We start from the raw sequence: 27,393 nt of genomic DNA, 5'->3' as shown, positions 1-27,393 counted from the left end.
CCTGTAGACAGATGCCCCTAACCTGTGCTTTAGGCTATTTGGAACAATTTCAAATTTTTTCATCATACTTGGCCACCATGACTTTGCTTCATACCTCAGCTGACTCTAACACAGTTCATTAGAAGCCATTTTTCTTACCTACTACTGCCAACACCTTCATTTTTCCTCTCAAAATACGATCTCTTTAAGATTTCCTAAGTGTATAGTCATCACTAAATGCTTAAGAAGCCATGAGTCAAAAGGACAAGTAGCTTGACTGTCGTGAATTTTCCTCCATAAATCTTGACATAGTATATACAAAAAAATAGCAGTAAGTCATTCTCTATTACTTATGCTATGCTTTTTGAATTAGTTTGCAAAAGAAAAAACAGGAGCAGACATTTCTCATGAGGAGTGCACACTTGAAATGTACTTGGCAGTAGGCAAACGAGAACACAGTAGCTGATGTCATATATGCATTGCATCTGTTCACAAACACTAGTGGCATCATTTATGTGAACCTTTTACATACTGAAAATTGCAAAGACTACTGCTGTGCTGTTCCTTTTGAGAAGCCGGCTGGTATGCAGCGTTTAATTAAGTATTTTAAAACCATCTTTTTGCAGGCCTGTTCCACTTTAGCAAAAGTTATGACAGCTTGTCTCTGTTAGTTTAAAAAAGGAAGGCATAGTTTATTCTCTCTCTCTTTTTCTAACTCTCTCACAAATACAGAACACTAGTATTTTTAAGTAAAGTAAAATAGCCTATTCTCAAAATCTATAAACGTGTTATTTTAATGTGCTGTCAGTATAAATCGACATATAAAATAATAATTTGATGAAAACAATCTATCTTTTAGTATTATAATTATTTTAATAATTGTGGTGCATTAGTGAAATAAAAACACATTTCCTCTTCCTCTGCCACCTTTTTAGTGTTATGGGACATTCATAGCTTGAAAGAAACCACCACAAAACTAGTCATTTCATCTGTATCTGTTAAATGAATTGCCTTTCCCAGACACCTAATTTATCCAGAGAACATCTCCTTGGTCAGTATTACAAACTATTTTTATTTTCTTATACTTGATTTTTAATAATTTGCCATGTCACATCTCTCATCAGAGAGGGAATATCACATTCCATATTTCTTCATTTCACTCTTTTCTTTTTCCCGCTCATACTCTAGATTGAAAACTTAACTAGGTAAAGAATTGGTCCAAATCTTATTTGAATTATGGACACATTATTCTCAGCAAAATAAATCTTGAGTTTAAATTCCATTATCTTGCATAATTTTTTTAAATTCAATCTTGGTAAAACATGCATATTTTATAGATATGACCTATAATTTTTCCCTGGATGTTTGTGTTTGGCAGGAGTCCACAGACTTTGCTAACAATTTTAACAGATAAGCTTTAATTTAATAACTACCATTTGGTAATTAGCCAGAGTAGCATTTCAAAGTGCAGTTGATATGATTTGGGTGGATTAATCTGTATTCTAGAAAATACGGGGCAGTCATATACATACTGGTGTTGTTACCCTCTTCATATTCATGCTTTTACCTGGGATTCCTGAGACACAGAATTTTTTATATTCTGCAGCAATCTACTCCCAAAATATCACTGATGACAAAACGATAATAATACTTGAAAACATTTCCTCTCAAGTTCCAAAGTTTTCAGTCAGTAGCAAAAAAGAAAGACGAAATTTTAAAGGTGCTGAGAAAAGCCCAGGGCTCGCAGCTAGTTTCAGTAACTTCAACTTGCGTAAGACCCCATGTTTGTGAAAACAACCCAAGAATCTGAACAGGATGTAATCAACCTCCGATCTGCTGAGAAATACTGCAAAAATGACTTCAGCTGCCAAAAATAATAATGTCGTTTACAAGCAGCTCTTCCTATGTCTAAGGAAGAACTAGTCACACATGCGAGTTTTTGCTGGCTTGAGAACAAGCAAGGAAAAAGACAAATCCCACCTCCCCAAGCCTAAAATACACAGAGAGTCTCAGAACCCCGTGGAAGCTGTGGCTCATTCCTAAAGGTGCCGGCAATATCGAGGAAGACTTGTATCCACAAAATTCCAAATGGTAAGTGACCTAGGACAGAGGGATTTTATTTGGCAGGAAATCTGTGCTGTCACTTTTCTTCCATAGCAAAGCTTCCCGTTTTGCGGAGGCAGAGCTGTTAAATACCTCTTAGTCACTAGCCCCAATCTATTTTTTTTTTCTGTTGTTTTTCTTTTCGAAATATAATCTGGCACCTTCCCTTAAAGGACATCAAGGGCTCTGGAGGAAATATTTGCAAACGATCCTTTATATAAGTTCCATCACAAAAGCCCAGCACCTACCTCTGTCAAGTCTTGGCTGCTCAGTCCACATGGGCTGGATGTGAAAAAAGATCCCGGTATGATGGCTTCTCTAAATTTACCAGAAAGAAAGGACCTGGGATGCTTGTCCTTTAAGTGTCTCTAAACATGGTTTGCATAGCTGGATCTCAGCTTATCTGTGCCTTTCGGCTTTCGCTTCCATACATGGATCTGTTCCCAACAGTAACTCCAAGCTGTCGAAAAGAAGCTATCTGGCAGCTCTCCGCTTCATCCAACACATGGATGATAAAAATACACATATAGCGATTCTTCCAGCCAGGCCAATTTCCCATCCCATGATCCTGCCACTACGCTTCTTCTTTTTTTTTTTTTTTTTCCAAAACACTTTTGATATTGGCATTTCTGCTCTCCAAATATTAGATCATAACCAATTTTTACCTGATTCTTACAAAGCTTTTAGGGTGTGAGTTTGCCTAGCTTTATGAAAACAGAGACAGTTATGGTTCTTTACTAGGGTCTTCATCCTTAAAGATTCTAGTGGCAGCATGCATATGGGACCTGTGAAATGTTTCATGAATGAGTGAATTTATAAACGAATGGCTGAACAGATGAATAACACTGTATGTGAATGAAAAAATACATACTTAATTGGGAATAGTTGTTAACATTTTGGATTATTTGTCTTCAAGGAAAAGATAGCAGAGGGTCAGAGTAATCAATATCTCTGAGAAAGAAGAAGCTGCTACTTTAAACAGCTTCTCCTGTAGGGTATTGTGGCAGCTCCCATTAGCTACTTTCTAGAACATGGTTTAAGATTTATAATTTATTTTAAAAAGTTAAAGAATTTGAATAGAATACTAATTGTTACATTTATTAATTGTCAGTGATAGTTTAAATGGCAGATTAACTGTGACCTAAATGTTAGGTGGAGGATAAATTCTGCTCTGTGTAGTGGAGAGGTATTCCCATAGGGGGCTGCTGAAGCTCTGCTTAACATCCCAGTTCTTTAAAAATGTAGCTTCTCATTTTAACATTTATTTCTCTTCTTTTTCCCCCTTGTTAAACTTTTGCAACAAGAGGCCAAAATATGGAAAGAGAAGAGATAGAATTTCAAAATAATAATTATCCATTGATTTTTTTTTGAAATAATGTTAAAACCTTATAGGTTCTTCTGTTTGAAGAAGCAAAAATAAATTAGAGGCATACATATAGACATAACACATTTTGGTGTGCCAGAAATGAAATGAGCTTTCTTGAAATATTCAGGAGGAATAAAAGGAGGGAATAGCCAAATCGAGACTGGCAAAAGGATCATGGTTGCAGGTGGTCATTGATGATAGGTACATAGGAGTTCTTTATATTATCATCTCTATTTTGTGTATGTGTAAAATTTGTATTAAAAATTGAAGGAAAAGAGAGGAAAGAATAATAAACAAATGTGTGAAAAAAGGCATAAAGTACAAAACGGATGTATTAATGGCAAATGTGGAAAATCCAAGATTTGAGTACTCTCTCTGCAAAAGTATTTAGGTCAGAACAAGAAGGGACAAGACTGTGTTTTTTAATTCAAAATATTCTGACATTCCAACCTCCTCCTCGCTACCTCCAATAATTCTGTGTAATAATAATTTGTATCTAATGAAAATTAAGATACAATATTTAAAAAGCCAACCTTATTCAGCTAGTGCTAGACATGGTAAATGGGTCCTTACCCAGGAGCAATTCAATGCTTTCTCTTCCCTTACTTTTTCTACTTTAGAAGTTCAAAAGCAAAACCCCTCTTTCTACTCTTCCCTCACACCTAGAGATGACCAGGTAACATAATAATGTCCAAATAGATGTCAACATGTTAAGGAAAGCTTGTATTTGTTAAAAAAAAAAAAAAAGACAGGCTCAGCTTTTGCCCTCCTTGTTCCTGCACCCCTTCCATCTTTTTCCTTCCCAGACAGTAAACTCGAAGCCTGAAATTTAAGCATTTCTTTGGTGATCAGGAGATGGCAAACACAAGGACAAAGGCCTACAAGGTGAGGTAGATGGAGCAGACAGAAAAAAACTGCAGTTCTTGCCAGGCTTGCTGAGTTACTACAACTCTGAATTGTCTGAACTGTCCCTCTAAACTTTCTGTCATGTGAGAAAAATAAAACCATAATCAGTACAAAAAGTAGACTCTTCATTACAAACTTAGGACCCAGAAAGCTCTGCTCTGGCTCTGACTCCATTACTACCTGAGTGACACTGATCACGTCATAGAGTTCTATTCCTTCCTCGGTTTTACTCCAGAGAACACTTGACCACTTTAGCCTTGAGTATTCCAATGAAATAATGCATGTTATCTATATTCATGCATGGTAAGAAGGTACACCAATGGAAGATGTTGCTTATTTAACATGCCAGGTGGTTGATACGTGGAATACACAGTGACTCCACAGTTAAATATAACAGTGCCCAGGAGTCTGCTTTCTGTTCAAAGAATTTGCAGACACTTTTTTGACTGGTTTAACTTCAAACTTGTTGGGAATTCTGTTCTGAAGTTAGGAACATCCCAGGCAGGGGATATTTGTGTTTGAGTATTCCAAAATGTGTTTGCCTATGTTGGGTCGGCCAGACTGAGTCGGCATGTTCTTGGTAAGTATGCAGTGGAGGTGGGCCACTTTCCTGCTTCACTTAGGCTAGGCAGTGCTCTAGAGAGAGGAAAGGCTCAGGAAAGCAGCCATGCTTGCCACTATTCCACCATCACCACTGGGAAGGCTCAAGAGACTCATTCCCAACTCTGGAGGATTCTGTGGGGTTCATATGCAGAAAAAGATCTTCTGTTAAAAGAGGTTAAACACCTATCATATCTCTAAAGAAAGAAGTTAAATGATTTTCTGTGAGCTTTGTAAATGTGGAAGTCAGGATTTTATATATTGACATTGATTTGCTTAACTCTGTGGGGAAGGATATATCATCTGGACGTGCTCTTTTGCCATGGGTACAAGATGATTATTTCAATGAAATAGTCTGCACCTTCTCGTAAAAGTATGTACACTCCACCTTTGTCTGCTGGAAGAACATATCTTCACTCTTAAAATTCAGCTCAGTATCTCTTCCTTTCCAAAATCTTTATTGACTTCACCATCATGTATTCTAAAGTATATATGGCATATTGCTGTACATTCCCTCCACCCCCATCTCCTCTTTGCATCTGGCTATTAGATTGTGAGTGCCCAGGATAAGGGCTCTGAATTATTTGCTTTTGTATTATCAGCATACATTGTCTGTCCTATAGAAAACAAACCTTAACATAACTTTCTTGAAGAAATAAATTCATTGCTAAGTGATTGAGAAGTGGGATTGAAAAATGGGTAAATGGTTGTACCTCTCAACTAGTGACCATAAGCCTGGCAGCTTTCCCTGTTGTATAGGCTTAAGAACTTCAAGTATACCACTGCCCTGTGGGTAAAGACTGTCAACTCAAAGGAGATAGAAAACAGAGTGTGACAAAATATTATCATAATCCTAATTTAACTGAGAAGATTATCTAAGGTTTCCAGTTATCCAAGGCAGAGGACCACTATATTAGCACAGATCATTTAGAGTGGATAACTGACTCAGATTTTTAGCACAAAAGAGGGGCAAGGTCTGTAATCTTTTAAAAGATTAGAAATTTCAATCCTTGGTAATTTAATTTTTTCTTCCTTTGTCTAAGAATATGGGGGAATCTTTTATAAAAGACTTGTTAAAACACACAGCAAGTTTTGAAAGAATTTGAAGGTCAATAGCAATGAAATATTTATCCCCTCTTTTAAGATTAAAAGCAATTATATTTAACCAATAAGGACAAAAAGTGAGGTAAATAATTTTCATGCATATTTTTCCTTTTGAATTTAGTTCCTACTAATATTATGACTCTGGGGCTGAATCCAGGATAAAAGTAATCTATAATCAGGCTCTCTTTCAGGGCAGAATGAGAATATATAAAGACTAGAAATGAGAAAAAGAGATTAAACAAGGCTTCCACTTATCTCTGGATTCTATTGGTTAGCATAGTGTTTTCAATCTATGTTTGTATCATGCATCAGTACTTCCTTCCTCTTTGTGGCTGAATAAAATCCTGTTGTATATATGTACCTTGTATTGTTTGTCATTTCATCTGTTAATGGATATCTGAGTAGTTTCCACCTTTGACTGTTATGAATAATGGTGCTAAAACACTCATGTATAAGATTTTGTGTGGACATATGTTTTTATTTCTTTGGGTATATACTTAGAAGTAGAAATGTTGGGCTATATGGAAACTCCATGTTTAATCATTTGAGAAACTGTCAAATTATTTTCCAAGCAGCTGCACCATTTTATACTTACATCAGCAGTGTAGGAGGGTTCAACTTCTCCACATACTCACCAACGCTTTTTGATATCTGACTTTTTGATACTTGCTATCCTCATGTCTCTGAAGTGGTATCTGATTGTGGTTTTGAGTTGCATTTCTTTTATGACTAACTTGAGGACATTCACTTCTATTCCTAGTTTGTTGAGATTTTTTTCTTTTTTTAAATCATAAAAATGTGTTGAATTTTTTCAAACGCTGTTTTAGCATCTATTGGGATGAACATGTTTTTTCTTATTTTTGATAATGGTAGAATATATTAATTGATTTTTGGACGCTAAACCAAACTTGCATTTCTGGGATATATCCCACTTGGTCATGGTGTATAATTCTCTTTATATATTGCTGGGTTCAGTTTGCCAATGTCTAATTGAGGATTTTTGTGTCCGTATTCATAAAACATATTGGTCTATAGTTTTCTTGTGATTTTGTTGTCTGTTTTTTGTATCAAGGTAAAACAGGCTTCATGAAATACATTGGGAAGTATTCTCTCTCAGTACATTTATTGTAAGAGTTTGTAAATAATTTCTATTAGTTCTTTTTTGAATGTTTGCTAGAATTCATCAGTGAACCAATATGAACCTTGGCTTTTTCTTAGTGGGTAGATTTTGAATACTAATTAATATTTTAATTTATTATAGGTTTATTCACATTGTTTATTTCTTCCTGAGTCAGTTAAGAATCTGTCCATTTCATCTAAATTATCTAATTTGTTTGCATATAATTGTTTATAGTATTTAATTCTTTTTATTTCTGTAGGGTCTGTAATAATGTCCCCTCTTTCATTTTTCAATCTTGCAATTTGAGTCCTCTCATTCTGTCTTAGTCAATCTAGCTAAGCATTCATTTGTCAATGTATGCTTAGAGTTATGAGATCTCCCCCTTTATCATTATAAAATTCCCTTCTTTATCTCTAGTAACATATTCTGATTTAGTCTCTTTTGTCTAAGTTTTTATACCTACTCCAGCTTTCTTACAGTTCCTATTTGCAATATATGTCATTTCCATCATTTTACTTGTAGTCTATCTTTGAATCTAAAGTATGTCTTCTTCCCTAAACATATATATGGGGAGTATTTTCTAAAAAAAAAATTCCAATCTGAAAACCTCTGCCTTTGATTGAATCAATTCACCAACATTTAATGTTTTTATTTATATATTTGAATTTACATCTTACATTTTACTTTTGTTTTCTATATGTTCTGTTGTCTTTTTTGATTCTCAGTTCCTCTGTATAGCTTTAAGTGAACATTTTCTAATGTTGCATATATATATTTTTAAAATAATTTTTCACCATATTTTTGACTTGATTTGTAGTGGTTACTCTAGAATTTACTATATACATCTTAACTGATCTCAATGAGCCTTAGGATTTAAACTAGCCTAATTCCAGTGATATGTAGCTTTATTTTATTTTCTACTTTTTTTGTGGTTTTATTCTATGTATTATATCTATTAATGTTACAAACCCCAAAAACATTTCTATAATTATTATTCTACCATATGTAGTCATTTTCTTAACCTATTACAGCCTTACTCTCCCACCTTTGCACTATTATCAGCAAATATATCACACATACATTATAAACAGTACATTTTATACAAAAATGTACATAAAAAGTTTTTACAATTCCTCTTCAAAGTCATCAAAAGAAGAGGAAAAATATGCATTTGCAGTGTCTTATACTTGCATAATTACTTTTATTGGTAGTCCTTGTTTGTTTGTGTGATTCCACATTGCAATCTGGGGTCAATTGCTTTTAGCTGGAAGAATTTCTTTTAGTATTACTTACCAGGTGAGTTTGTTAGAAACAGATTTCCTCACCTTCTGTTTATCTGGTAATGTCTTTATTTGACCTTATTTTAAAAAAATAGCACATCGTTTTTCTATTGTCGCTTTGAAGATTTACCACCGTCTTTCACTTTTAACATTTTTTTATTTGAGACAGAGTCTCACTCGGACACCCAGGCTGGAGGGCAATGGCACAATCTTGGCTCACTGCAACCTCTGCCCCCAGGTTCAAGCAATTCTCCTGCCTCAGCCTCCCCAGTGGCTGGGATTAAAGGCCCTGGCCACCATGCCTGGCTAATTATTTTTTTTTTTTTGTATTTTTTAGTAGAGATGGGGTTTCATCGTGTCGGCCAGGCTGGTCTCGAACTCCAGACCTCAGGTGATCCACTGCTTTGCCTTCCCAAAGTGATGGGATTACAGGCATGAGCCACCATGCCTGACCTACTTTTAGCACTTTTATGTAATGTTTCTGTGAGTCTCTTTGTGCTTACCCTACTTGAAGTTCATTGTAATTACCATTTGTCAATAAATGCAAGAAGTTTCACCATTATACCTTTAAACATGTTTTTCTCCTTCCTCTCCTTTATTCCGATACTCCCATTATATGTATATTGGTGCACTAAATGGTATTCCACATTTCTCTGAGTATCTATTTATTTTTCCTCATTCTTTTCTCTGTCTGTTCTTCATCTTGCCTAACTTCTATCAATCTATTTTTAATTTCACTAATTCTTTCTTCCTCTAGTTCAAATCTAATGTTAATTCTAATAAATGTTTTATTTCAGTTATTACAGATTTCTGCTCCAGAATTTTCATTTGGCTCTTTTTAATGATTTGTTTGATGTTTGTTTTGACCTTAGGAGCATTTCTTCAATTTGTCAGATTGCCCAGTCCTTTCCTACAAACTAGTTGGCCTACAAACTAGGCTGTATCTTTATCAGATCATAAAACTCTTCCAAATATTCCTTCACTGCAACCTTCACTGTTCTTGAGATTGCCCTTTGACTTCAGCTTCTTCATGCTTTGTTGAAAATAAAGCCAGCTCCTTTGCAAAGTATTTAGAGTCATCATTTTGTGGCCTGCTTCTCCTACCAGGCAAAATCTCTGAGTTAAGGCCGTAGAGCTGAGACTTGGGACATGGGCAAGATTCTCTTTGAGTGACATTCTTGTTTCTGCAACCCAGAACTTAATGCAGGGAGGGAGAGCTGCAGCTTGAGGTCACTTACTTCAGCTCTCAAGATGTAGAATAATTATCACTTTAAGTGCTGGGGCAAGGGCTATAAGGATCTCAGTATGCTAAACAGATAGACTATATATTCCATGAGTGGGGATTGAGCAGAGAAAGGGAACTGCTTTTCTTGACCATATTTACCCAGATCTTAGCCTCAGCAATAGGTACTTGGAGGCAGATCCTGAGAAGAAATCCCTCTAGATGGAGAATGGGAATGGTAGAAGCCCTGTATTCTTGGCTCCAGAAGTCTGGAATGGAGGCTCTACCCTGCTTAGCTGGGTAGGCGGAGAGATGGGATTTTCTTTGTTCAAGAACCATAGACTCACCTTTATTACTGAATTTTTAGAGATGTCTTTGGGTAGATGTTTCTTCATTTGCTGTCTGCCTTTAGCACAATTTTCAAGAGGACTTTAAAAACATATTTTATCAGTTTCACTGGAGTCAGTGGAGCTCAGATATTGTCATGCCAGAAGTTGATCTTTAGCTTAGACTTGTTTTATAACCCATAGCAGCTTGTATATATGATGTGATCTCCTCAAGGCATAAAGAAAGTATTAGATCTTAAAGGTTAGGATATTCTTTGGTATGGATTAAATGATCAATTAAATTTTCTTGGGTTACATTTAAATAAAGCATAAACATGTCCTTATTTTTACATTTTGAAGTATTCAGAGTGGTTGCATTTTTGCGATTTAATTTAATCTTATTTTCATTTACAAATTAAAATACAGTCAGAGAAGTAAAATGATTTGCCTATGAATGCATAGTAAGCCAGTGAATTTTTCAAAAGACAGTATACTCATTTTTTCCCACTGTTGTTGACTTTTCCTTTCTCCCCATTTGTCTTTAAGATAAGTCATGAGTTAGAGAAATCTGTTTCATAAACAGCATAAATATCAGTACTTGCTGTAAGCATCAAGGCCTGAAATTTTATCTCCCCCAGTCCAAAAGTTATAAAAAAGAGATGTTTTCTATGGCTCTCAACACATCTGGTGCACAGGTGAAAGTTGTACATCCCTAAAACTGGAAGCAAGAAGCTTGTCATTAAAGAGTTTGCTAAGTTAACAGTATCTTTTCCCTGGCCACTAACATATTTCTACAATTGTTACTTGTTTATATTGTTCCAAAAAAGCTTGGAGAATCTAACTAAAGGAAGTTGCAACCAGGAATCCCATTCAATCCAGAAAAAATGATGAAAGTATTAGTTTACAAAGCCAATCTAAGTAAAAATTTATTTTGGCCAAAACTTGATATTTGTCTACCTTACAAGTGAAGTAAAAGGACAGATCAAACTGGAGGCCACGGTTTTCAGCAAAACAATGCAAAAACAAGAAGTCAAATGCTGCATATTCATACTTATAAGTGAGAGCTAAAAAATGTGTACACATGAACATAGAATGTAGAATGATAGACATTGGAGATTTGGTAGGGTGGGAGGGTAGGAATGTGTGGGAGATGAGAAATTAGTTGATGGGTACAATGTACATTATTAGGGTGATTAATGCACTAAAAGCCCAGGCTTCACTACTGTGTGATATATTCATGTAAGAAAACTGCACATGTGCCCATTAAATTTATGCAAATACAAAAAGGAAAAAGCAACCAAACAAACATAAAACAGAACTGAACTAAAAAGGCAAAGATGCTCATACTACCTGACTTCAAACTATATTACAAGGCTACAGTAATTAAAACTGCATGGTACTGGTACCAGAACAGAGATATAGACCAGTAGAATGAAACAGAGGCCTCAGAAGCAACGCCACACATCTACAACCATCTAATAATCTTTGACAAACCTGACAAAAACAAGCAATGGCGAAAGGATTCCCTGTTTAATAAATGGTGTTGGGAATACTGGCAGAAAGCTGACACTGGACCCCTTCATGACACCATACAATAAAATTAACTCCAGATGGTTTAAAGATTTAAACATAAGACCTAACACCATAAAAAACCTAGAAGAAAACCTAGGCAATACCATTCAGTATATAGGCATAGGCAAGAACTTCATGACTAAAACACCAAAAGTAATGGCAACAAAAGCCAAAATAGACAAATGGCATCTAATTAAACTTAAGAGTTTCTGCAGGTGAAAGAAACAATCATTAGAGAGAACTGGCAACCAACAGAATGGGAAAAAATGTTTGCAATCTACCCATCTGACAAAGGGCTAATATCCAGAATCTACAAAGAACTTAAGCAGATTTACAAGAAAAAAACAAACGAACCCATTCAAAAATGGGCAAAGGATATGAACAGAAACTTTTCAAAAGAAGACATTTATGAGGCCAACAAACATGAAAAAATGCTCATCATCACTGGTCATTAGAGAAATGCAAATCAAAACCACATGGAGATACCATCTCACACCAGTTAGAATGGTGATCATTAAAAAATCTGGAGACAACAGATGCTAGAGAGGATGTTGAGAAATAGGAACACTTTTACACTGTTGGTGAGAGTGTAAATTAGTTCAACCATTGTGGAAGACAGTGTGGTGATTCCTCAAGGAACTAGAAAGAGAAATACCATTTGACCCAGCAATCCCATTACTGGATATATACCCAAAGGATTATAGATTATTCTATTCTGAAGACACATGCACATGTATGTTTATTGCAGCATTGTTCACAATAGCAAAGACTTGTAACTAACATAAATGCCCATCCATGATAGACTTGATAAAGAAAATGTGGCACATACATACTATGGAATACTATGCAGCCATAAAAACGATAAGTGCATGTCCTTTATAGGGACATGAATGAATCTGGAAACCACCATTCTCAGCAAACTGACACAAGAACAGAAAACCAAACACAGCATGTTCTCACTTAGGTGGGTGTTGAACGATGAGAACACATGGGCAGAGGGAGGGGAACATCACACACTGGGGTCTGTTGGGGGGTGGGGAGGGAGTTAGGGGAGGGACAGCAGGGGGTGGGGAGGTTGAGGAGGGATAACACTGGGTGAAATGCCTGATGTAGTTGACGGGGGGATGGAGACAGCAAACCACCATGGCATGTGTGTACCTATGCAACAGTCCTGCACATGTACCCCAGAACTTAAAATACAATTTAAAAAAATACAAAAAAAAGGCATGGATGGTCAGACTCCCAAAGCTGTTCTTGGGATCACCTGGGGAAATAATGCAGCAAATATTATCACATCAACCTCTATTTTTACAATGGACAACTAACTTTTAAGAATTATCCTATTTCCAGAATATATTACACGTCTCTTCCAGTTTAAGCTTCCAAAGACATGCTTTTATCAAACACCTTCACCTGTCCAGACTATACAGTTACTTACTTTTCTCAATTTTTGTTGTAATTCTTATTTTTAGAAATTTTCCACATTGTTGTCAGTAGTATTCCATTATATGGATATACCACAGATATACTGAAGAACATCTGTGTTGTTTTAAGTGTTTAGTTATTGCAAATAAAACTGCTGTGGACATTTGTATAAGGTTTTTGGGTAAACATAAATTTTTATTTCTCTAGGATAAATGCCCAGGATTATAGTTCCTGGGTCATATGGTGGCAGCATCATTAATATTTTAAGAAACTTCCTACCTTCCTTCCTATGTAAAAATATGCAGAGTGCCTGTGTATTTTTAGATTACAACCAGCAACATATGATTGATCCAGTTTTTCTATAACCTTGTAATCATTTGGTTATAAGCTACTTTGGTTAGTGTATATCTCCTTGTGGTTTTAATTTGCATTCTTCCAGTGGCTAATAATTTGATCTACTTTTATGTGCTGATTTGCCATATCCTCTTTGACCAAATGTCAATGTTTTTCATTCATATTTTAACTAGACTTTAACTGTTGATTTTGAGTTTCTTAGATATTAGTCCTTTGTAAGGTATATTGGTTACAAATATTTTCTGCTGTCTGTAGATTATCATTTTATTTATTTAAGAGTCTTTCACATGGTACCAGTTTTAAATTTTGATAGTCTAATTCATCGATTTTATTATTTACAAATTATCTTCATTGCTTCGTTAAGAAGACCTTTGCTTAGCTCTAAACCCTGAAAATTGTTCTGACTTTTTTCTAAAACTTTTATATTGTTATGTTTGACATTTAAATTTATGGTCTATTTTGAGTTAATTTTTTATAGAATTTGTGAGACTTGGGGTCAATTAGCTTCAAAATATTAATTGGAGGTTTTACATCTTCTACCATTTTACAGCAGAGATTGTATAGAAAGTATGAATTTTTCTTCAAATATTTTGTTGAATTTTCCAATGAAACCATCTGTCTCTAGAGATGGTTTGGGGGAGGAATTTTAAAATTATATATTCAACTTTATTAGTAGTTACAGAGTGATTAAAATGATCTGTTTTGGTATCAGATGAGTTGCAGTAATTTGTGTTTTCAAGGAATTTATCTTCTTTTTTGGTAGTATTGTTAGGTCCTATTTCTTTGTTGATTATCTAATTATTTATCAGTTTTTGAGAGGGGTGTTGAAGTATCCAAGTGCAGTTGTTGATTTATTTATTTCTCCTTTCAGTTCTAAGAGTGAGTCTTGGCTTTTTGTACTTTGGTGATCTGTTGTTAGATAGGAGAGCACTATTTTCTTGGTTGATTGACCCTTGCCGTTCTCTGTCTATGATACTTTGAAGTGTACTGCATCTGAAATAATTAGAGCCACACTTGCTTCTTTTGACTAATGCTTGCATAACGCACATTTTCCCTCATTTACTAACTTTCCTATATTGCTGCATTTGAAGTGGGTTTCTTATAGACAGGATCATGTCTTTTAATCACCTCTGCCAATCTCTTGCTTTTAATTGATGTATTTAGAACACTTACCTCATTAATGCAAATATTAATAAGCTGGAGGTTGAGTTTCTTTTTTATTGTTGTTTTCTATTTGTTTTGTTTTTCATTTACTGTTTTTTTGACTTTCCTTTACACTATGAAACTTTATGAAAATTCAATTTTTATTTATCTTTAATGTTTTGAATGTATCTCTTTGTATTGTTGTCTTCATAGTTATTTTAGGTGTTATTATATATTATACATAGATAACTTATAACAGTCTACTAGTGTCATCATTTTACCTGTTTGAGTGAAATGTGGAAGCTCTACTTTTCTTTATATCTTTTTATAATCCCACATTTATATTAAAATTATCTTAAGTATTTTCTACATAGATTTAAAATAGTAGCAGGTAGTTTTATAATTTTTACTTCAACTATCAAACATAATTTAGAAAATAGCAGAGAATAAAATTGTATTGAATTTACTCATAGTTTTGTTTACCATTTTCTCCTTTCTTTCCTGATACTTGAGCGTTCCTTTAAAAAAAAAAATGATTTCCTTTCTGTTTAAAGAATATAATTTAGCTTTTCTTTTAGGAGAGGTCTACCAGCAAGCATTACCTCTGTTTTTTTTCTCATTTTTTATTTTGTTCTACAAATGTACTGATTTCTCCTTCATTTCTGAAAGATATTTTCACCAGGTATAGGATCCTGGTTTAAGAATTTATTTCCTGTATCACCTTAGAAATTCTCTGCCACTTCTTTCCATCTTCCATAGTTTCTGGTGAGAAATCTACTTCCATAGTTTCTGGTCATTCAAGTTGTTTTTTCCTTAGAAAAGTGTTATTCATTTTTTGCGATTTTTCTGTTTGGGATTCATTCAGCTTCTTGAATCTGTAGATTTACATCTTTTGTCAAATTTGGGCAGTTTTCAGCCATTGTTTCTTCTATTTCTAATTTCTCAGCATCATCCTTTTTCTCCTCTCCTTCTGAGTCTTCAGTGACCCAAAGTCAGATTATAGTTCCACCTATCCATGAGAGCATACTTTTTCCAGTCTATTTTCTCTTCGTTGTGTAAATTTGGTAATTTTTATATTTCTACCTTCTAATTTACTATGCTTTCCCTCTGTCTCCTCCATTCTGCTGTTGAGCTCATCCACTGAGCTTCTTATAATATTTTTCAACTCTAAACTTTTCATGTTGACTGGGCATGGTGGCTCATGCCTGTAATCCCAGAATTTGGGGAGGCCGGCGGGCAGATTACAAGATCAGGAGTTTGAGACCAGCCTCACCAATATCAGAAACCTTGTCTCTATTGAAAATACAAAAAATTAGCTGGGTGTGGTGGTGCATGCCTGTAATCCCCACTACTCAGGAGGCTGAGGCAGGAGAGTGGCTTGAACCTGGGAGGCAGAGGTTGTAGTGAGCCGAGGTCTTGCCATTGCACTCCAGCCTGGGCAACAAAAGCAAAACTCAATCTCAAAAAAAAAAAAAAAAAATTAAAAAAGATTAAAAAAAAAACCTTTTCATGTTTCTTCCTTGTATCTTTTACATTTTTGCTGAGACTTTGCAAGCTTTCATTTGTTTCAAGCATGTTTGTAATTGCTCATTGAAATGTTTGATGGCTGCGTTAGATTTTGGTCAGATTAGCCTAGTATATTTGTCTTCTCATTGCTTGCATCTAGGATGGTCTTTGTTTTTCATTCAGTGAGAACTTCCTGGTTCTTGATATGACAAGTGATTTTTGACAGATATATGGACAGTTTGTGCTTTATATTATAACACTGAATCTTATTTAAATCTCAGTTTTAACTTACTTTCTCTGATATGATGCTGGTGGGGATGGGGAATTGCTGGTTCATTATTACCAAGAGGGAACAAAAGATAAGGTTCCCTACTAGACCTCCATTGACACTGGAGGATTGGATCTTCATTACTGCTCATTATAGGTGGGAGATTTGGCTCTCCACTAGACCTCTACTGATACTCCCTAGCGGGAGGTGTTATAGTGCCTCACTGTAGTAACTGCTTCACCTATGGCATCCAAGACATCACAAGGGAGAAGTAACACCATTACCACTGGGCAATGGCGAAAGTTCTGCCTCTCCCTTTGCCTCCACAATCACCCTGGTGAGAAGGAGTGGGGATGCCTCATACTACTTGATGGGTGTGGAAGTCCAGGCTCTCCAAGTGGTCTCTCTCCTTTGACTCTCATTGGGGCATGAGATAGTTACAGCTGGTGACTATGAAGGTCCCAACTACTTACTCAGTCTTCTCTGGCAGCACCTTGGCAGACATTATGGGGCCTGTCATGACAGACCATGGATGATAAAAGACTAAGTGTTCTTCTTGGCCTTTGTTTGCGTTTGTTGAGATGCTAGTTAGATAAATTAAGACGTTATCATCTAAAATTTTATGTCTTTCCACTTAACTCCTTTGTTTGTCCTTTGGCCAAAGACAGCAGACTTTTGTTAGGGCTTTTTTTTTCCCTTCTTACCTCTAGTTTTAAGTTTGGGTTACAAGGCATAAGGAGAACCAAAGGGAACTCATTATTATGTCACTTATGGGTTTTAAGACCCCCTTACTGGCCTGCCTTCTTCTCTCTATTTCTCAGAGTTTTATGTTCAGTTTTGTATGGTGTCTTGGGCTTTTAGTTGTACTTAGTGTGAGAAATAGGGAAAAGCATGTCTATTCCATCTTTTCGAAAGGAGAAGTTGAACCACCTATGTCTTCAGAAGTACTTATTCATTTTTCTACCACGAAGTACACTGATGACTAAAACTAGTTGTGTTTGCCCTATGGCTATGAAACCAAATGCCTCATCCCTTTAGTTAGCATTAGGTTTGATAAATATTGCCAGGAAGAAGACAAATGAGAAAATATAAAACAAACAAACAAACAAAATAGATTGCAACTTTAGAGGATGATATATAAATTTGAGCATAATAGGTGCTCTTTAGAAATTTAAGTTAAAAATTATTTACAAGCTTTTTAGCTTTTAAAATTATGTCGTTGTGTTTTGACTGTCAATCTAAAGGTTAAAAAAATATTGAGAAGCCAGGCGCTGTGGCATGCATCTGTAGTCCCAGTTACTTAGGAGGCTGAGGTAGGAGGATCACTTGAACTTAGGTATTGGAGACCAGCCTTGGCAATATAGTAAAATCTTGCCAAAAAATAAATAAATAAAAATAAATTTTAAAATAAGAGAATTCCTGGGCCTAGCTGTAGATTTTGTGTCAAGTCAGAAAAGTTGTGGAAGCATCAATATTATAACCAATCCCATGAAACTTAAAAATTTAATATACTTTGGGGTTTGGTAATCATTTCCACTGGAACAATTTTATTAATTACCTTAAATTTTTAATTATTTTTATTGGTTAACATTTTATTAATTACCTTCAACTAATTAAAGTTTCAATAAAATGTTTTAATCCTCACATTTTTGGATGCTAACATTCAATTATGAGTTCCATAATAAGTTAAGAATGGTCAATTTACTTGAATTAGCTCCTTAGATAATATTTTTTTGTTATATGTGGCCAATTTTCATGACCACAATTACAATGAATAAGCTACAAAGTTTTAAATATTGGTTTCTCTTTACAACATTCTTCCTTCTGTACTCTACATTTTTGACTGTATTTGACCTTTTCTCCAGGAACTACTACAGTAGCCTCAAATAAAACATATCCCAAACTGAACTTCTTAGCTCTCTCCCAATCAAACCATTTCTCATTGTATTATTGATTCATTCATTACAAATTCATTCCTTTGGTCTCACAAGCTGGAAAGTTCAGTGACATTTGTTCCTTCTCTACCCACCAAGCATTTAAGGCACCACAAATTTCTTAAGCTGATTACAAATATCTTTTAAATCCAGTAGATTATTTTCCCAACACTGTTCCCATGATGTCTATTGTCTCTTTTACGTAAAGAGCTTCTGCTCTGATTTTCCCAATACATCCAAAATGAAGCCTATATATGTTTATTTTCCCATTCATTCCAACATGTTTTCCTATTCATTCCAAATGAATCCTATATAAGTTCATTTTCTACTTGAGTTACATTTCTAATGCATACATTTGTAATGACATCATCATCAACAATAGTAAATCTCCACATTTATTGTTCTGCTAAAACCATCTCAATCAAGGTTAACTTTCATCTTCACTGATGTTCCATGTAGTTATGTCTCCTATCATTCTTTCTCCTGTAACCTGAACTTGTTCTTTAATTTTAGTGAACTCTTGTGAATACCTCATACACAACATAGTATCTGTGAATAACTACATATATATATGTGTGTGTGTGTGTATAAATATCTGTGTGTGTGTGTGTGTGTGTGTGTGTGTGTATGTGTATGTGTTTCTGGATTTTCTTCCCTTTTTGAAGTGCTGCTTGTCTTTCAGTATCAAACTACACACCATTGTGGAACATTCCCTGAATTATTTCTCCATTCTCCAACTGAATTTTGCTACTTCTCTGTACAGTTGATGCTACATTGACTCTTAACTATACCGTGAGTTTCTTGACTGCTGGAACTGAGTCTTATTTAATATTGTGTCTCTAGCATGTGAACAATGTTGGACACTTAAATCTTATACAACATTAAGAAAGGCTCATGTCTTCACAGTTGAATGATTTATAATCCTTTGGATATATACCCAGTAATGGGATTGCTAGGTCAAATGGTATTTCTGGTTCTAGATCCTTGAGGAATCGCCACACTGTCTTCCACAATGGTTGAACTTTTACACTCCCACCAACAGTGTATAAATGTTCCTATTTCTCCACATCCTCTCCCGTATCTGTTGTTTCCTGACTTTTTAATGAATGCCATTCTAATTGGCATGAAATGGTATCTCATTGTGGTTTTGATGCGCATTGCTCTAATGAGCAGTGATGATGAGCTTTTTTTCATATGTCTGTTGGCCACATATATGTCTTCCTTTAAAAAGTGTCCGTTCATTTTTTTGCCCACTTTTTGATGGGGTTGTTTGTTCTTTTCTTGTAAATTTGTTTAAGTTCCTTGTAGATTCTGGATATTAGCCCTTTGTCAGATGGATAGATTGCAAAACTTTTCACCCATTAGGGTGCCTGTTCACTGTGATGATAACAAAGACTTGGAACCAACTTAAATGCCCATCAATGATAGACTGGATAAAGAAAATATGACACATATACACCATGGAATACTATGCAGCCATAAAAAAAGATGAGTTCATGTCCTTTGCAGGGACATGGATGAAGCTGGAAACCATCATTCTTAGCAAACTAACACAGGAACAGAAATCCAAACACCACATATTCTCACTCATAGGTGGTAGTTGAACAATGAGAACACATGGACACAGGGAGGGGAACATCATACACCAGGGTCTGTCAGGGGGTGAGGGGTTAGGGGAAGGATAGCATTAGGAGAAATACCTAATGTAGATAATGGGTTGATGGGTGCAGCAAACCATCATGGCACGTGTATACCTATGTAACAAACCTGCATGTTCTGCACATGTATCCCAGAACTTAAAATATAACAAAAAAAAAAGAAAGAAAAAGAAAAAGAAAAAACAGGCTCTATATGACAGGTTAAGGGGTTTAGAGTCAATGGAGAGTCGGAAGGATTTTTTCAAACCAGCAAGTGAGACATTTGAAGTAGGAGGGGGCTTGCTGTTGTTATTGATACTGATTTGTGGTTTAGTAAATATTTTGGTTACTTTACTGTTAACCATCATCTTCTCTCTTTTCCCTAATGGAAAAATTGACCACTAGCTTTGTAAGACTATAGTTTTCACTGATGTACTGAAAGATTTTTTCCTGAATCCAGCTGTGTTTTATTAGTCAAGGTAACTGTCATTTTTTCCCTTAACAATGTCTCCCTATGTTAATTTATTCTCTGTTTTGATTGCTACTATTTTATTTCAGGCCCTCATCATCTCACATCCAAATAGCTGCAGGAAGAGAGAGAATAGGAAGGAAGAAAAAAAAAAAAGGAAGGGAGGACTGAGAAAGGACGGAAAACAAGAAAGGAAGGGAGGACTGAGACTATGTTCCGACACCTTTCCGAGACCAATTAAATCAGAGTTTTAGAGAAATGGTCAAGACATTCAGTTTTTCTGTGTGCCACCAGGGTTGAGAGCCATTGCCTTTTTGGTCCATCCAAATTTGATTAACTTTACCTCTGAACCTTAACACAAAAACTCTATTAACCTTTTTAAAGCACAACATTCAGTGCATGTTTTACTCCTAAATTTCCTCAGTCAGAGACTGTAGGTAATTTACCAAGTTTCTGATTGCATGGGATAGACAGTTCTACTGATAAAACTGTATGAGTTTAATATAGTTCCAAGGCCAGTACTTTCCTGACTTGACTCATTCTCTTAAAAATCTAAGCATTCTGCAGAGAGTAAGCTTCTCCTGCCTCTGGAGTCCAAGGTGAATATTTATGGAAATAAACTTTCAAACTTGTATTTGATTCTTCTTCTGACGTTCAATTTTCCCTCATGTCAACCTATGTGCTTTCCTGTCTGGCCTTTCTCCTCCAGATTGACTGAATGACATTTAATCACGTCTTTCTCTTTTCTGTGATGTCTCTACAGATTGATGGCTACATAATCATAGCCCTAATTGTGCAGGGTTACAAAAACACCCTCATCTCTATCTTGTCCGTATAGAAACTCAAAAGCAAAGGTATCTGAAAATAGTCATTAAGGATTGCAGGCATCGAGCTAGGGACAAGCACAAAATGACAAATGAAGCATCATTTCATTTCTATATTAATATGAGTGGGTCTAAAATGTAGCTTCTTTGTAATATGTGAGATTGTGATCTTGTCTTCCATGACTGCCTGCCTTGATTTTAACAACATATAGCATTTTCCAATACCTGCATTCATTTTTAGGAAAACAATTTTTATTTTATCTCAGTAGCATACTAGCTAGAAGTTATTTTCTTCTACTCTATGATTAAGCACTGAAGTGTCTGAAGGAAGTGGCACTCTTAAATTTCCTAGTATTCTTAGATGGCAGTTTTACACACTTAAAACACTGAGCTTCTCAGTCCACTGATTGGTACTGCTTGGATCACTGGTCCTTGGTGAGATTTAGTCCTGTATTCTAATACTGGGCATTATGTTTTTCCTGCATCCTATCCTATTTAGATTGGCCATCCTTTGAACTGGGATCTTGCTGTGTTCCTTTTTACTTGTTATTCTTCACCTCTCTGCTGTGGAGGGGCTGACACTTGTGCTTTTTATTTTTAATTTTGTAATAAGCCCAGTACTATAAATATCTTCTCCAACTCTGTGGCTTGCTTTTTCACTTTATTGCTGATGTCACTGATTTTTCCCTAGTTATTTGAATAGCTAGCATCTATAAATCTTGTAGGTCTCACCTTAGATGTAAAGATCTCAGAAGAACCTTCTTAGATTACTTTATTTAGGATTAAGTCAATGAAGCATTTTAAACAAAGGCACAATATGATCAAATTTACTTATTTAGAGGATCATTCATGCTGTTGTGTCAATAATAGATATAGGAGAAGTGTTAGCATTTTATTGAAAAATTCTTAAGATATCTTGGTTGATTATGGCTTAAGACTGTGGCAACAGAGGTAAAAAGAACTCCATGGATCCTAGATATATTTAATAAAGAAATTTGGGAGTTGATGTTAAATGTAAGAGATTGAGAGAGGGTGCTTATATGCATGTCCTTTAGATTTCTAGTTTCAGTAAGTATCTGGATAGATAATACAATAATACAGTGCAATACCATACAATCACTTGTATCATTAGGACTGAGTACACAGTAGATTCCATCACCCTTATAGATGAACTCTTGCTCTGTTGCCCAGGCTGGAGTGCAGTGGTGTGATCTCAGCTCAATGCAACCTCTGCCTCATGGGTTCAAGCGATTCTCCTGCCTCTCAGCCTCCCAAGTAGCTGGGATTCCAGGCATGCACCACCATGCCTGCTAAATTTTTATATTTTTAGTAGAGACGGGGTTTTACCATATTGGTCAGGCTGGTCTTTAACTCCTGACCTTGACCTTGTGATCCGCCCACCTCGGCCTCCCAAAGTGCTGGGATTACAGGCATGAGCCACTGCGTCTAGCCAACAGTATGTTTTTAATATAATATTTATCTGAATAAGTGAGTGAATGGATGGATGAATAAACCATTTCTGATCAGAAGGAAAAATAAGGATTTTATGGGGCAATTTTTTTTTGTTTTGAATAAGATTTCTAGATCTTGAAGCAGGAGTAAGATTTAGACAGTTATGGATCAAGTAACGAATACACATGTACTGAATTCCTAAGTGAATGAATGGTAAAAGGGAATGCAGAAATTCCAGGTGGACAGATGAGTTTGAATAACAGCCATGAAGCAACATGGTACAGAATCTGTTTGGCAATTGTGAAGAGTTTACTTTGGCTCAGGCCTAGGCTAATGGAAGGGAGTGGTAGAAAACCAAAGCACCCATGTAGCAAGCTCAGAACTTTGACTTTGGGTGTTAAATGGAGGGCTTATGATATTATCAACATTGTTGTTTTCCGTAAGATTTAATTTTCCTGCTCGGTGAGATCTGGTGATGATAGAATACTGGAATAATCATAACCTCACATGTTTGCAGAGACATGTAATCTCTTGAGTTCTCACTTGGCACCCTCTGGAAGAAAATACCTAACATTTTCTTTTTTCCTAAAGGGGCATCTTACCTTCCAGGTTAGCTATTCAATCTAATATGAAAACATGTTAGAGGAGTAGGAGGAAGAGCGGTATAGTGGTGTGTAATCATCGGTCAGAATGAAGTGCTCAGGTTTTAGATAGTCATGTTTATATGATCACTTGCATTTTAAATTCTGCTCAAAGCATTGGGAACCAGAATCATTGTAGTTACCATAAGAGCATCCAGAAGTCTCTTAAATAATTTTCATAGTCTTAAATAACAGGAACATTGAATTCATGTATTGTTGGTATTATTAAAACATTTGATAATATGCATTATATATTTTTGTATTACAGAATAAATTATCAAGTCATTATTGAGAATTTGTATCTAAGTGACCTGGCAGAAACCATGGAGATGATATTGGTAAACTCACCTAATTTTTAAATCTTCTCACAGAGTTTAATTTTGCCCTTTTGTGTCAAGGCAAATGATGACAGGCTCTATTGCCTCCACTTCTTTCCAAACTCATGTCCCACTATCTATAAGAAATGCTTTCTCTGCATTTGCAAGGAGATTGCTCAGGCTTCTATTTATGAGCCCCTGAACAGCAGAATAGACAGCTCCATTGAGACTCTTTTGCCTTTGTGTGGTACACAAGGACCTACCACTAGGAGAAGATAAGAACTTAGGTCTATAACTCATTGAAAAAATACAAAACAAAACAGAAAAACCCCAGCAATCAATTATTTCTGCTCTCTGTTGGAACTGGAGATCCTCCTTTTTAACTGAATTAGCATATTTCTGTGCTCAGGAACTGTGCCTATTATGAAAATTTATAATCTGTTTAGAGTACCTAATACAGTATTCTTATTCTTAAATAAGTTCCTAAATAAATATTTTTGAAATTATATTTCCCTTAATTCATTCAACTTGGGCAGTTAATGAGATTATTTGTCAATGGATATTGACTATAAAAATCAATGCTGAAGCCTTTACTAATTATTTATACTAATGTACCATTTCATGTTTATTCTAGCTTCCTATGCAGACAGCCTAGTTAAGTCTGATTATGCCCATAGGCCTATCTCTGTAGAACAGGCAGAGACCTTATTGCTAAATAAAGTACAACGAAGAAAAGTATTTTTTTGCATGTTAGTTCCTTGTTTTGCATTTTATGGAGTTATAATAGATGGAGCTTGAAGAGATGAGCTGAAATAAAGGTAGGCAATTCAAAGATATTTTGACTGGAACTGCTGGGTAAGTGAGTAGATAGAAAATGCTAGAATACCTGAGCATTCTCTCCCAGTGGCCTAGTTGAACCCCAGGGAACATTTTGTTCTGAGGTTGTTTTAAAGACACTGATAAATAAGGAGGCATCCTTTAAGCTAGTTAAAGCTAGACTGAATAAGATAGGTTAATTTGGTATTAATTCAAGACAGATGAGTAGTGATGGTAAGTCTGATAAGGCAGGTAGCTCTCTGTACTCACTTGGCCATTCATTCTAAAGGAAAAATCAAAGACTGCAAAAATGCCATGTTATTAAACATTTCTTAGGAGCTAAGCATGTCTGGAGACCCGTCACAGCCGCTTAAGCCCATAAATTACTAAACGTGATATCTATGCTATTTATTAAGACAAAAAAAGGCACAAGTGTTTTTTTTAAAAATGCACAGACATTACATGGAGGCATATATTTTTCCAAACCAGGACTTATCTTGAGATAGTTTAGAACCATCAACAAACTACTCTAACGAGGCTGCTTTCTGAGGGAAAGCAATCTCAGTAAATCACTCTGCTTTTCTTTGGTCTTTTCATTTTGCATATAAGATTTTAACCACATTTGATAGAGAAAGTGACTCTTTGGGCCAAAATACTCAACAAACTTCTTATCCACAGATAGAGGTAAATGGCAACCATAGCTCTTCAGTGACAGCGTTAGTCATTGAGATTTGCTTTTAACTTGTTAGAGAGTGAAATAACACTGGTAAGTTCTATAAGATGTTTCACAGTGTTCCTAAGTGTGTCATCCCTGTGCTTATGCATTTGTTTCAAGGATATAAAGAGCAAAAACTCAAAGCAATGTGTTCTGATCAAGAAACGGCTGGAAATGGCAGCAACCTGATATAGAACAATCAAGAACTGAAGGTTTGTTTTGAACGAGAGGTGTTGTCCAACTGTGAGACTGAATGAAGCTGAGAATGAATGGAAACACAATCAACAGTCACTCCAGCTGTGCAGTTATTGAGACCTACCTTGAAAATTTCATGTCTCTTCTCTCTCTGCAGCCACGTTAACACTGCATCCACAGGTTGCAATACTGTTAATGAAGGAGAGAAAAAGTACTTCCATTTATTCTTATTCTTGTTCTTAATGAAAATTTTTGAGCTGTTACATTTTGAAATGACAATGATAAAGCAACTCTTTGAGAATAAGAGAGACAATATATTACAAAGTCAACTTGTATATTGGACAGGTAAAAATGCCTCCTGGTTACATTGTCTTTAATACACATTTCTTCTATGGTCAGTCATCAATGTTGTTTTCTGTTTTCTGTTTTCTCTTGTTGTATGGTTACAGATAAACTCATTGTATTCTTCCTGGTCCCTACCAATGTTGTCCTTATATTGATACAGGCATCAGGAACTACTCAATAAATATTTGTTGTGGGACAAACTATAATTGCAATGTGCCATATTTGGATAATACTTTACAGTTTGCAAACCTCTTTAGCATACCTTATTTAGTTAAACCACACTGTAACGCAAAAGCACTGTCCAAAATGTGTGCTTCTTAAGCCTTATATTATAGTCACACCTCATATCTCACACACAAATATCAAGACACAGAGAGATAGACAGACACATAACTACATAAGCAGTATTCCCCAAACTCATACTTTGTGCTTCATTTAGGATTTCTTACCAATATAATTTTCATTTGGAAAGCCTTCTCTCCTCTTCATATTATGAAAAAGACCACTTGATGAAATAGTTGTTTTTTTTCTGTTTTGGTTCCTATAACTATGTAAGACATTGATGAGGCCCATCACAACGTGGAGTACAACTGTAAATAAGATGAAGTTCTTGACTTCAGGGAGACTAAAATCCACTTATTTTCTTCACCTAATCCTCCCCAACTAGCAGTCTCACTAGACAATGCCATTTGTTTTAAGCACTTATTTTAGAAACTTGGGAGGTGAGCTGGAGCCTGGGAAGCCTTTACACTTGTTGGAACTCTTCTATGCTTACATGTAAGGCTTTTTTTCATCTGGTTGCTTTTATAATGCAAAAGGCAGAGGCAAATTATACAGAACACAATCAGTGGGTCCAGAGTATTGAAACACTCCTCTTAACGACAATGTCAAGTTACTTAATTTGTTCATGAAGCACTTGAAAAATGAGAAAGAACAGCAGGTCTTCAAGAGAGAACAGGGAAAGAGTTGGCCCCGAGTGTTTTATTACCAAAAGAGGGTGTTAACATGCATAGAAATGTCAGATCTCTACTAAAAAAAAAAAAAAATCAATGAATGACATATCCAGTTGCAGCTCACTCAACCCTGATTTAACAATCATTTGAGACCTTACAAGGGAATGATTTTGAAGAATAAAAAGCATTTCGGTTTCACCCACTGAGTATTAATGCATTTGAAACATTGGAGGGAAGACGTCAAAAGAAAACAAAATCTGTACTGCCACCTACATTCTCTTAAACAGAAGAATATAATGTAGTTGTATGAAGGCAAGTTCTGTAAAACACGACTTTTATTAAAATGTGTGTAACCCCGTAGGCTTGAAAAGTGTCAGATTTTACCATAAGATAAACTGATAATATCACTACTTGGTATTGAAACAGCATTCTTCTTTTGAGAACCCCCAAGCAGTTAATGGGTATAACTTAATCTTCATGTGTAGACATTTGGTATTTTAGCCAGTGGGCTTTAACAAATCAAGAAAACCTGCAAAGTGACCAGGTCTCAGTGTAGGTGAAATTTTTAGCAATTTCACTAACTTCAATTTCTTACTGTGACCCTGAAAAACAACAGGGGAATGGTCCCTACACCGAGGCAAAGGATGCACCTGGGCAGTGTCTCCATGAAGTGTTGCTACATGTGTCCAGGGACACCATTAAAAGCCCCAGCCCTGACACTTCTATACTCCATTTAATGCTCTCAGTTAAAGGGGATCGCTTGAACTCAATCACTTCTTGGAAAGGTGACTTTTACTCGGAAATGATAGAGGGCTTATTCT

General features: G+C 35.6%; 1 protein-coding gene and 1 long non-coding RNA gene across 4 annotated transcripts in view; one reads left to right on the top strand and one right to left on the bottom strand.

Moving 5' to 3' along the window:
• SLC8A1 (solute carrier family 8 member A1) overlaps window positions 1-2,417 on the bottom strand; it is a 404,614-nt gene extending 402,197 nt beyond the window's left edge. For all 3 annotated transcript variants that reach the window (XM_008980782.5, XM_008980783.5, XM_035272720.3), the window contains exon 1: window positions 2,331-2,417. The gene's annotated coding sequence lies outside the window, so the exon portion shown is untranslated. The remainder of the gene's footprint in view (window positions 1-2,330) is intronic.
• On the top strand, window positions 1,905-25,820 carry LOC100895607 (uncharacterized). Its single transcript, XR_144427.6, has 3 exons — window positions 1,905-2,070; window positions 23,500-23,569; window positions 25,200-25,820. It is a non-coding gene; the product is annotated as an uncharacterized LOC100895607 (long non-coding RNA).
• Window positions 25,821-27,393: the final 1,573 nt, after the last annotated feature.

The sequence above is a fragment of the Callithrix jacchus genome, chromosome 14 (assembly GCF_049354715.1).
Source record: "Callithrix jacchus isolate 240 chromosome 14, calJac240_pri, whole genome shotgun sequence".
Classification (NCBI taxonomy): Eukaryota; Metazoa; Chordata; class Mammalia; order Primates; family Cebidae; genus Callithrix; species Callithrix jacchus.
Note: the sequence above shows the minus strand (reverse complement) of the source record. Positions and strands in the feature narration are given on the sequence as shown.